Below are 13,308 nucleotides of genomic sequence, written 5' to 3'. Positions count from 1 at the left end.
TCAGTCTGTAGTTTGGGAAACACCCAAACCACTTTCCTCATGTAGAACTAGTACTTTACTTACAGGGCTACTGAGAGAATTAAAGAGGTAATGACTATTAAAATGTCTAGTATGGTGCCTGACACACAGCAGATGATTAATCTAAATTAGTTTTCCCCTTCTTTTTTTAGATTATTTATTTTAACATTAAAATATCCCAGATTAACCTTCAGGCAATAGGTATGGAAAAACTATTATGTCCCATATAGTATGTTAATTCCTCTTTTTTTTTTTAAAGTGGATTAATTCATAGCTTTGCCTGGAATATGGTGTATATTTCTTTTAATTCATTTCAGAGCAATTAAAGCAATTCAGAGTAACTAAGAAATCATGCAGAAAATGCAAGGTTTATTAATTTGCCTAAATGTTATTAAAAGCAGGAAAAGGAAATGACTAAAATGCATCCTTCTTTTGCTAATAATGGCAGATATACTGCAGAAAGCATTTACAATTATGTGAGTGCTCTCATATTTTTTTTTTATTGAAAACTTTCCAGGGATTAATTTGTATATTTTATTTTTAAAGTGCCTTCAGTTTTCTTAGTTTTGTGAACAACCCTTATCATTTATTGAGACAAGTTCTTTAAAAGGTTTCCAACTCAAATCTTAACTTATAGGTACACCACTTGCCTCTGTCCAACCGAGTACATATTTCTAGCTCTGTTTTCCTTAATCTTCCTTAATAAAGAGGAGGAAAGAGAGAGAGGGAGAGAGAGAGAGAGAGAGAGAGGGATTTTTCTACAACGCATATTCTGAGATCTTGGCCAGTGTAAATGTTGGTAACACCTGGCTGCTGCCAAAGCAATCCACTAAATGCCAAACTGACACACTCTTAATTATACAGAAAATCTCATTCCCTCTTGGGTACCATGTACACAGCTCAATTTTTTAAGAACATATTTAAGTCATTTTTAATCGTACAACTTCTGAACATCAAGCGATAAATCTTAATACAGAAATTACTTTACTTTTTCTGTTTCAGTTGAATTCTCGAATTCATGTATCAAAAACCTGACTCTGTATTGTGAAATTGGAGTTAGACCACTGCTACTGATACTGAGACCCCAGAGTCTAAGTTGCTCAACTACAGTTTATTAAATGCACAGCAACCTTGAACTGACAGACATGCTCAACATCCTTTCTCATTATAATAACCAACTACATGAGAACTTAATTTATTATGTCAGTAATTGTTATCCTGAGATAACAACTAACTGAATCTATCTCAGATATAGACAGAAGTGGGTACGGGAAGAGGTTACTTCTAAAATTTATTTTTGTTTCTTTGTTTTATTTTTAATATTTCATTCATGACTGATATTAAATAGATGGTTCAGGGGAAAAATACAATCTGATATTAAGGAAAAACGTTTTCATTCCTGGGCTTCCCTGGTGGCGCAGTGGTTGGGAGTCCGCCTGCTGATGCAGGGGACGCGGGTTCGTGCCCTGGTCCGGGAGGATCCCACGTGGCACGGAGCGGCTGGGCCCGTGAGCCATGGCCGCTGATCCTGCATGTCCGGAGCCTGTGCTACGCAACGGGAGAGGGCACAGCAGTGAGAGGCCTGCGTACATCAAAAAAAAAAAAAAAGTTTTCATTCCTATTCTTAAATTACATAGTACATTTTAGCACTCAATTTATAAGTTTATTTTGACTTCATCAATGAGTTTTTCAAAAATGTTTACACTAATAGGGGAGGAACACACTATGCTCATTTTAAAAATTAAATATTAATAAAGTACCCACGGCATCTTCAGTGCATATTAACTCAGAAGCCTAAATCAGCTTCTTTATGCAAGAAACATAAATCCAGTTTATATAAGTAAATAAATAAGTGACATGAACCCTCCCTAAATTGAATTAGAGAAGCTTTTATTTTCATATTTCAGAAAATAATATTTCTGAAACACATAAACAAAACTAGTTTGAAACTTTTCAAATGCTGTAATTACTCTTCAGTTGTTTTAGGGTAAAGTGCTATTGGAATAGCGGTCAAGTAAACCACTTTTTACCAAGGTAAAGTGGAACTTGGTACCCTCTGGAGCATTACTATAAGAATATGTCTGAGGAAGGCCATCTGCCATCTTCATTGAGCTTCCCTCCAGCCGCCAGTGAAAGAGATTCTTTGAGGTTTAGGCTGAGTGTACTTCTCAGAGGACACATCTGAGAGAATGCTCTGTGTGTATATATTCCTTCTATTTCTAATGGTATGAATAATAAATAAGAAGCTTATGAAATATGCACTCCCATAGCTTTCCTCTCTTTTTAAGAAAACACTATGCCACACCCATGATAAGAAGAAAACTTGGAAAATTTGAAATAAAATTTGTCTTGAACTTAATATGACTTTACCATAAAGAATGGTTTTCTGCATATAAATTTGAGTTCACTCTATCAAAAGGAATTATTATGAGGAGAAAAACCAGCATCATATTTGAAGTCAGGATTTTCATACTTAATTACTATGCTATAAATTGCAAAGAGCCAGTAGCATCATCTAGGAAATTTATTATTTGGGAGGTGTTATCTCAATCAGTTCTTTTAAAAGAACCTGTAGATTCTGTTATCCCTTACAGCACAAATAGGAGAAATTCTATATTAAGATTCCTTTTGAATCTTAAAGTAAATAAATTCTCTTTCGCTCGCTCTCTCTTTTTAGAGAAAAACAGAAAATAATTGCTTTATACCCCAAATTATATTATATATGGAAGAAAAGGAGGGAGGGAGGCAGAGGGAGAAAAAAAAGGAAGGAATCAGGGCTGTTTGCTATAAACTGATATCCTGGCAAAGATAAAGGAAATGTTCTTTAACTTAAAATTTTATTTAAAGATAGTCTATTTAAACCCCGATGATAGAAGTGAACCACCATTTATATCTTCATTCAATAGTAGTCACAAAACCAAAACAATAATTATATAATATAGGTTCATTAAAAATAGTATTATAGGAACTTCCCTGGCAGTCCAGTGGTTAAGACTCTGTGCTTCCACTGCAGGGGGCGTGGGTTCAATCCCTGGTCAGGGAACTAAGATCCCACAAGCCATATGCGGTGTGGCCAACAAATAAAAATAAATAAATAAATTAAATTAAATTAAAATTAAAGTGTACACGTACAAAATTTTAAAAAAATAGTATTATAGGAAAAACGTTATAGTAAGTGTTGAGGCATTTAGAAATTAAATGAGCTAGTATACATGAAAATGATTTGTAAAACTAAAATATATAAGGTAATATTATTAAAGATGTATTTTTCTGGAATTTTCATTTTGTAAATATGAAAAGCCTGATTTTTAAAATTTCTTTAAAGTAGAATTTTACCTTTTTAATATTCAGTTTTGATATTTTTATTGGTATATTGATGCATACATATAGATGTCGGTAATAGCCAATAACAGAAGTTAATTTCTACCTCATGGAAATTTATTTATTTATTAGAGGTCTGTTCATAATTCTGTTACTATTACTAATTTTTCTTTCATTTGGCCTAAACTCACTAATCCCCTACATTTATACTGAAAATAAATGTACCTATGATGAGCATTCATCAGCTATTAAATGATTAAAGTGCTTTGACTGCATAGCATGTATGGATTTCCCATGTTTTACATAGGTAGCTAGGATCCAGGCTCAGTCAACAGAACGTACACAATGACAGTTGTAATCAAGGCATAAGCAACTTATTTAAGCTAACAAATAAATGTTCTTCATATAGAAACTGTAAGATCAACGGATGTGCTCTTCTCTCTTATCAGTAATAGCCTCTGGCTGCCTTGCATTTTCTTGGACAGGTTGGGGAAGAGAACTGGGAAAAGGAAAGAATCAACCCAAAGAAGCTTTTCATTGGTAGAATCTCTAACTTGCACTCCAGAAATTAAAATGTATGGTGTTTGAATAAAACCTCAAATAGTATTAAATCAGAAATGACAATATTTTCACGCAGAATTCAACACGTTGATGTTTTATATAATAATACTGCATAAACGTAATCTACTCAATCAGATTTTATGCCAGGGCCAAAAAATATCTTCAATCTCATAGACCAGTTGCTTCATAGAGTAATTAAATAAGTCAAGGAAATAAGTCTGCATTTCCACCCACTGACAAAAATTTTGCTCCTTTCGTAGGCACTCAAATATTTGTCATGTGGATGAATTTCAGTCCATTTGTACCTAAAATCTAATGTAATTAAATTAAACACACATATTGACTATTTTTCACAAAATACACATAATAAAAATTAAGGGGAATTTCAAGTTATAAGTTACTGAGCTTGAGTTATCAGCACAGTCTTCTTCACTGTGACTTTTATGAAGGACTTATCCAATTTGAAAATAAAACATTTACCATTCAGTATTGCCCTGGCTCAGTCTGGGCTGGGCATTGAATTGCGTACATCTTGAGACTCTCTAAAATATATTCGTTTTTGCCAGCAATGGTCCTAAAGAGCAGGATACACTTGCTATTTTAAATGATTCAAGAAGTCTGTGTTTTTTGGTTTCATTTTTCTTGTTGGAAAATTGTGGAGTGACATCCCCCTCAAATCCATGCCTTACCCCCTATTCTCCTAGCACATATACACACGTACAAAGGTAGTAGAATCACACTATATGCTGGGTTGAGGTTTTGAAGAAAGCATGCAAAGTAAATAACAACAATAATAATAAAGTTCAAATTATCTTGGAAAATTCTATAAAATGGCCGTAAGTTCACCATTTAGCCAGTTTCCTTCTAACATCAGAACAGGACATTTTTTGTTAAATAACAGATGGACTTCTTGGTTTATAATTAGAACCATTGTATAAAAATATTTGTGTCTTTATATACTAGAAACACACATGATTCAGTGAGATGTGAGAACTAAAGAAATAGCAAATTCACATCTCCCATTTTGCTTTAACTCCCAGGCCTAAGCTGGAAAATGCCTACCCTATTAAAAATCTCTCTCTCTCTCTTTCTCTCTCTCAGATTAAATAGTTGACTTTGATTGATTTTAATGAGAATATGAAAAGACTTCAGAGTTTTGCCAAAATGTCCATTAGCCTCCTTAAATAACAGGGCTTCTGGTGTCAGGCGAGCTCTCTTTTTTTTTTTTAATTTTTAAATTTAATTTTATTTATTTTTTTGTACAGCAGGTCCTTATTAGTCATGAATTTTATACACATCACTGTATACATGTCAATCCCAATCTCCCAATTCATCACACCACCATCCCCACCCCTCTGCGGTTTCCCCCCTTGGTATCCATACGTTTGTTCTCTACATCTGTGTCTCAATTTCTGCCCTGCAAACCGGTTCATCTGTACCATTTTTCTAGGTTCCACATATATGCGTTAATATACAATATTTGTTTTCCTCTTTCTGGCTTACTTCACTCTGTATGACAGTCTCTAGATCCATCCACGTCTCAACAAATGGCCCAGTTTCATTCCTTTTTATGGCTGAGTAATATTCCATTGTATATATGTACCACATCTTCTTTATCCATCCATCTATCGGTGGGCTTTTAGGTTGCTTCCATGACCTGGCTATTGTAAATAGTGCTGCAATGAACATTGGGGTGCATGTGTCTTTTTGAATTGTGGTTTTCTCTGGGCATATGCCCAGTAGTGAGATTGCTGGATCATATAGTAATTCTACTTTTAGTTTTTAAAGGAACCTCCATACTGTTCTCTATAGTGGCTGTATCAATTTGCATTCCCACCAACAGTGCAAAAGGGTTCCCTTTTCTCCACACCCTCTCCAGCATTTGTTGTTTGTAGATTTTCTGATGATGCCCATTCTAACTGGTGTGAGGTGATACCTCATTGTAGTTTAGATTTTCATTTCTCTAATAATTAGTGACGTTGAGCAGCTTTGCATGTGCTTCTTGGCCATCTGTATGTCTTCTTTGGAGAAATGTCTATTTAGGTCTTCTGCCCATTTTTGGATTGGGTTGTGTGTTTTTTTAATTTTGAGCTGCATGAGCTGTTTATATATTTTGGAGATTAATCCTTTGGCCGTTGATTCGTTTGCAAATATTTTCTCCCATTCTGAGGGTTGTCTTTTCGTGTTGTTTATGGTTTCTTTTGCTGTGCAAAAGCTTTGAAGTTTCATTAAGTCCCATTTGTTTATTTTTGTTTCTATTTCCATTACTCTAGGAGGTGTATCAAAAAAGATCTTGCTGTGATTTATGTCAAAATACGTCAACACTTTGAGCTTCAGTTTTCTTAATTTTCAGGTATGAGTTATAATACCCACCTCAAGCAACTGTTTAGGGTTAAATGAGAGAATTTTCATTAAGTGTACTATAGTGTTTACCAACAGATATTAGCTGTTGATATTACCAGTGATAAGAGCAATGGTTCTTTAAGGCTTTTTTTCTTTTTTAAACTGTTACTTTTTTTTTTAAAACAAGCCACCAGAGGGTAGTAGAGAACAAATAGTTTGTATACATTGTTCCAGGTGCTGCCTCTGTGACATTACCATGTTCTTGTCCTCATAATACATCTGTCTACCTGTTCTGTCATTTCAGAATAAACGGATAAGCTTAAAAACATGGAATAAGCTTTCACTATTCTTAAATATCCAGATTTTACATATGGCAGGGAATAGGCTCTACTAACTATAAAATGCTTTATTACTGAACTGTCTTAAAGAAGAAAAAGAAATGTAAATCTTGCTTTGAAGCATTTTATTCATACACAGTGTTTTATGTGGTTGAAAATGTTTCAGGTTCTATTTAAAACATGAAGTACTGCATCTTCTTTGTGGTACTACCAAAAGTTACCAAGTTGATGGTAGTGAAGTTTTAGTCCCTTTCTTGTTTATTTAGGGAATGCAGGTCATTACAAAAACAATTTCAATAAATACCCTGAAATATATCTAAGGGGTTTCAAGCTGCTACATCTTTTCACTCTCTATTTCATATAATGGTTGTGTATGAAAGTCTACATTATCATTATGGTATATCAGTTCCCGGTAAAAATGATGTGGGATATTTAACTTTAAATTAGAGAGCAAGCTAAAACAAGATCATTGAGATTGAAGAGGTGGGACACGAGAGCTTATTATGTAAATCTAATCTATTTTCCAAAGGTTACATGCTCTTAGGAAAAGCAGATATAGATAATAATATTAATGGATTTGTACTCTGAAACTAGAGCTCACACTAATACTTGTAAATATATAATTTTCAGACTTTGAATAGAGTAGTAGTTCTCAATCAGGGACAATTGTGTGCCCCAGGGGACATTTGGCAATGTCTGGAGACATTTTTGATTTGTCAAGACCTGTTTGAGGACAGACGGGGGGCGGGGGGGGTGGGTGATGCTACTGGAATCTAGTGAATAGAGGCTGGAGATGCTTCTCAACGTCACACAGTTAAAGAACATCACTCCCCACTCCACCACCCCGACAACAGAGAATTATCAGGCCAAGTATGTTAATAGCACTGCTGCTCAGAAACCCTGGAATAAAGCCGTGAACTTTCAAAGACTATGTTGTGTCCTTGGATATTTTCCTATTTCTATTCCTAGTCCACATTGGTGGTTTAGAGAAGAGCTCTCTACTAAGAAGCACAGCAGTTGCCTTGGCGTTCATCTTCCCTTTTTAAAACAGCAGATTTTCCAGGGCTTCCATTTAAAGAATGTGCCATATTCAGTCAGTTTCTGATGGGTATTAAATGTGCTTTGGAAACTTACAACCTCTCAGTAAAGACAATTTGTAGAAAACAAAAACAGGAGAGCAGGTGTCAAGCTTTTCCTTCCCCCCGCCCCAAATGGCTTTAGTGCAATCAAAAATGGGAAGTGTGAATAAACACTGCTTTGTGTTTTAAGTAGGAACATTTGGAAGTATTGGTATAATGCCTTCGGGACATGAAATCTTCAGTTACACGATCACTTATTTAGAAATGTGATGAAGTGTAAAGAAACTGCACCAGCAGGAGGAATCATTTAAAATTTTTAAAACTCTGAAAAATAGTTTCACAGAGCATGTATGTGGCTACAAATCAACCGGCATATGTAGCAGAGCCTTCGTGTTTAACTTTCACAAATCTACTGACTTCTCTTAACTTAGGAGTAGCTGAAAGAGAGCCATAAGAGAGCTAGAAGGTAATTTATTTCCATTAATAAGCTGATTTGGAGGGAAAATGGAAATTTTCATTTTTAATCTATACTTGCACCTAATTTGCCTATTTCAAATCCAGCCAAAAAATAAAACATAAATTTCAAAAACTGGTAAAGCAAATATGTCTTACCGATTTAATCTTCAAGAATTTAAAACTTTCAATCATAATTAAAGTTACTGAAAAGATATCCAAATTGACTGCTTTATCCAGCTAATTTATGCTAGTGTATAAACCTGTCCTGTCCAATATGGTAGAACTAGCCATGTGGTTATGATGGAGCCCTTGAAATGTCGCTAGGCTGAATTGAAATCTGTTATAATTGTAAAATACAAGCTGGATTTTGAAGACTTGGCCAAAAGAGAAAAATTCTATTAACAATTTTTATATTGATGACATGTTTTTTGGGTTTTTTTGGCTGGGCCACATGGCTTGCTGGATCTTGGTTCCCCCACCAGGGGTTGAACCCAGGCCCCCTCTGCAGTGAAAGCACAGAGTCTTAACCACTGGGCTGCCAGGGAATTCCGACATGTTGATATGATAACATTTTGGATATGTTGAGTTGAATAAAATATATTTTAAAATTAAGTTAATTTGTTTCTTTTTATTTTTTAAATGTTGCTGCTAGAAGGTTTAAAAGTACATTTGTAGCTGATTATTTTTATTACATGGTCTAGTGCTGGCCTAGACCATTCAAGTTTTAATTAAGTAATCACTTTCATGATCAAATGAGCATGTAAGAAATTATGATAATATGAGGGGAAAATGCATAAGAATACATAGTTTGCTAACCATTCTACTATGTAGTATCATTTTCCTAGTGTTAGCGCCCATTTCTTCCCTATAGGAACCTTCTGCTTCCCGCAGACAGGTTCTTCCAAACCTTCCTTCCTACGCCTTTCCTACAGGGCTCTTTCCTGTATATCTTTCTGCTCACAATGTTCTCTTTGTCTGAGATACCTCCCCTGCCTCATCTTCACCACAGTCTTCAAGATCTAACTCAGAAACATTCCTTCTTGGGCTTCCCTGGTGACACAGTGGTTGAGAGTCCGCCTGCCGATGCAGGGGACACAGGTTCGTGCCCGGGTCCGGGAAGATCCCACATGCCGCGGAGCGGCTGGGCCCGTGAGCCATAGCCGCTGAGCCTGCGAGTCCGGAGACTATGCTCCTTCTTCATAGTGGTTCTCCCCAACTGCAAGTGGCCTCTTTCACTTCTGAACTCTTTAGCACTTAATCTGTACCGGCCTTTCTCGAAGTGTGCTTCTTCGACACTGGGACTGCCAGAGTTACGTTTTCTAAGAAAAAAAGTTCCATGGTTAAATGAATTAGGGAAATACTGACTTAAAGGGAGTCAAATTGGTCTGTTTATTGTAGGACTTCTCAGGGCCCTTAATAGCTTAATCTGTATTGGGAATTTTTAAAGAGCCACTTGGTAGATAGCATTTCCCAGTCCTTTTTGACAATGGAGTATATATTTTTTTCACCAAGCATTTTATAGGACTGAGTTACTGAGTAACACACTTTGAAAAATAATGCATATAACACTAATCAGCACATATTCTATTGGGGCTTTTTTTCCCTCTTGATTCTAGCCATTATATAAATCATATGCCTTTACTTAAATTTTCAAAATTTAGTTGTTGTTTCCTAACATATACTGTATGTGATTCATCGAAGCCAGAAATAATCTTAGTTAGTGCTTTGTAAAATTACCTGTTGATTTAGTTTAATATATCAAGTGATCATACCTCATTTGTATTAATTAGTCCTGTTGATGCTAAGAGCGATACTAATTGGACATTCCAGTGCACTAAACCTTATGGTTCTTACTTGGCACAGTACTTGCACAATACTTTCAAATTTAAACTCTAATTAGTGGTAGAAGTGCAGGACATTCTAACCTGCTGAGTGTGGAAAAGTATCGGCAACACTAAACAAAGCCAATAAATACCTCTGATATTTCTTTGAGGTCAAAAGGGGTAAAATCTCAGGAGAGTATGAGCTGGGAGTCAAATCGAAGATTAGAAAATGAGAGTAAAAAAGAGAACTTTAAGTAAAAAATGAACTAGGGAGAAGGAAAGCCAAAGATGAATGATAAAGTACCACCAGAAACATTTTAATTGTGATGTAAAAAGCACCTCCATCAGACACCAGTTTGCCATGTGTTAATGACAACTCATTTTTTTTTCAAAAATATGCACTCAGTGGCCAAATTCAAAAACCTAATTGATTCGTTACTATTATACACACATGCATTGACTAATCAAAATTAGAATATTTAAGCCAGTCATAAGGGTTAAACAGGATACCTAAGAAATGTCATGTTAGGTGTGATCCAGAGACTATTCTATCCCATTCTATCTTTTATTGTCCCTATCTCTGCCCTTTATGTCCTTGTTTTATTCATATATATTTATGAACTTGACCTTCCCACCCCCAGATAGAATATGAATGAAGGAGACTGAGAAAAGACTCTGTTTTCTGCCTGTTTGTATTTCTAGTGCCTGGCATAATTCATTTATATTTGTGGACTCCCAGACAGTGGTGTTAAATATCATATTGAAGAAGAGAGTAGCTGTTTTCTTGATTTCCACCTAAAAAATCAAGAGTGTATCTCAGTATCCAAGTTTTCATTAATAACCCATGATAAATCTCATCCATGACTTTTGCATATTGTATATGTTGTTTTTGTAATTTATTTATTTATTTTTGGCTGCGTTGCTGCGCGTGGGCTTTCTTTATTTGCAGCGAGCGGGGGCTACTCTTTGTCGCAGTGCGCGGGCTTCTCATTGCGGTGGCTTCTCTTGTTGGAGCACGGGCTCTAGGCGCGCGGGCTTCAGTAGTTGTGGCTCGTGGGCTTAAGTTGCTCCGTGGCATGTGGGGTCTTCCCGGACCAGGGCTCAAACCCGTGTCCCCTGCATTGGCAGGCGGAATCTTAACCACTGCCACCACCTTGGAAGTCCCGATATTGCATGTGTTTTAATCAACTGATCAATAAGTGTGTATTTACAACCTGTTTACTATGTTTGGGGCCAGGTACTTTGGGAGGGTAAAAAGAAAGTAAAATACATACTTCTTTTGCCTTCAGGATTGAGAAGGAAAGACAAACAGATAATTAGACAACAAATGGAGAATTGGTGCTAAATTCTGTGAAACACATACTTCAGAAAATGGGAAATGAAAGCAGGCTGGGATACAAAGGAAGTTTGCAAAGTAAAGCCAACTTTGAAGACTATTAAAGCCAAGGGCATGGTTTACACAATGTCTGATAGAGACCAGAGGGCCCTAGAAGACTTTTGAGGAGAGGATCTACAAGATGAATCCTATGCTAATGTGCTAATGAATCCTGTTCTAGAGTCGTATCTAGATTAGATTCATATATAGATAGAGTTGGGGAGAGGCTGCCTAAGGAATACCACACCAGAGACTGTTGGCTTTAACCTAAATTGGAAGGATGAGTGTCTCTCTAGGGCAATGGCCATGGGATTAGACCAGGAACAGCTTTTAAGAGGAGGACAGACAGGACTTGGTGACTGATGGGAAACAGGAGATTAAAAATGTGGGTGGGATGGTCCAAAATGACCCCAGGGTTTTGAGCACAGATTAAAAAATAATAATAGCTAATGTTTTTGAACATTTGCTCTGTGCCAGACAGTGTTTTGTGTGGATTTTCCAGAGTTTCATGATGTGGTTATTGATGTAAGTACTAATGCTTCTCCCATTTTATAAATGAGGAAACAAAACTTCATTGAAAGAATGTAATTTGTCGAAAGTCACAGCTGAGCGGAAATTTTAATCTAGGCAGCCTAGATCCAAATACCATACTCTTAACTTCTATGCTTTTTTCTGTCTCACACCCTAAAGAAATGAGGGTGACGATGGTAAACTTGGGATGAGAAGCTAATTTGGGTTTGGGACAACAGTATTTCCAAGTAGACATCTCCAGGTGAGATTTGGAGATGAAAGACCTCAGCTTGGACAAACTGGAGATCTAAATTTTACAGTAAGGATTACAGTGAAATCAAAAGTTCTCAGGAGAAGAGCATACAGCCGAGGTACCAAAGATTGCAATTATTCCATAGGTATTACTTCTTGGAGGTAATGACTTTTTAAGCAGGCATATTGGTATTTCATGTTATATGACCCTAGACCAGTGGTCTGTCACACACCTCTATTATAACAAAACTTCTGAGCATATACCCTTGGTATGTGTAACTTATTCTCCATTGTTTTCACTTAGTAAGGTAGCTGATGAAGAGTTCATACTGGAGGAAGAGGCAACTGTATGATTTTCTGGTTGCTTCTCCTTGAACTACCAGCATGAACTTCAGGCTGCAGTCCTTTGGCAGAGGACTTTTAAAAGCCATTTCTCCATTCTGTTGAGTTAAAACTATTCTGTATTATCCAGGCTCATGTAAAACACACTCTGTTACAATGCACTGGGCATGAAAGAAGGGCACCACGGTCTAAACCCGCATTATGGATCTCTCATTCTCATTGCATTTACATCGGTGGTACCAGACATCTGATTTAGGAGCTAAATTATGGCACTGGTTTCATTCCATATATTAAATATATTTTTATTTGCAAATAATAAATATTTGTAAATAATTTTTATTTACAAATAAATATTTGTAAATATTTTTTAATGTACAGATTGTCACTTAAGCATTTCCTTTCCACACTCAGTTTAACTGTTCTCTACCCCAACCAGGGAACTTCTCTGCCCTTCAAAGACACCTGACTTTGTCGTGACTTTCTCAGGAGTCAGGAGGTGCTACCTCAATACTCATATTCCAGTATGTGCTGAGTGGACAAGTCTGAGATCACTGTGTCTGTACACTTGATGGTGTACACACTTCTGTCCAAAACCCACTCAGCTGTTCCCTTTCTGGATTTGAACCCTTTTAGATTTAGTTTCCTCATGCAATGTCCTCACCCTCACCCCTGTTGTACCATTTTAGGTTTCCTTTTTTTTTTTTTTTTTTTTTACTTTAGCATCAACTTTCTCCTGTTTTTCTTATGGTTCTTGGGATATGATATGGAGAATTTCATAGCATTTACAGAGTCAGCTACTTTCGATTTGTATGTGGACAGGTCTATGTTATCTGTATGTTTCCAGAATTTCCTTTCTGTATATTTCTTAACAAAGGAGTTCATATCTTTCC

Source organism: Phocoena sinus, chromosome 17, assembly GCF_008692025.1.
Source record: "Phocoena sinus isolate mPhoSin1 chromosome 17, mPhoSin1.pri, whole genome shotgun sequence".
NCBI classification, from domain to species: Eukaryota; Metazoa; Chordata; class Mammalia; order Artiodactyla; family Phocoenidae; genus Phocoena; species Phocoena sinus.
This window is presented reverse-complemented; position numbering follows the sequence as displayed.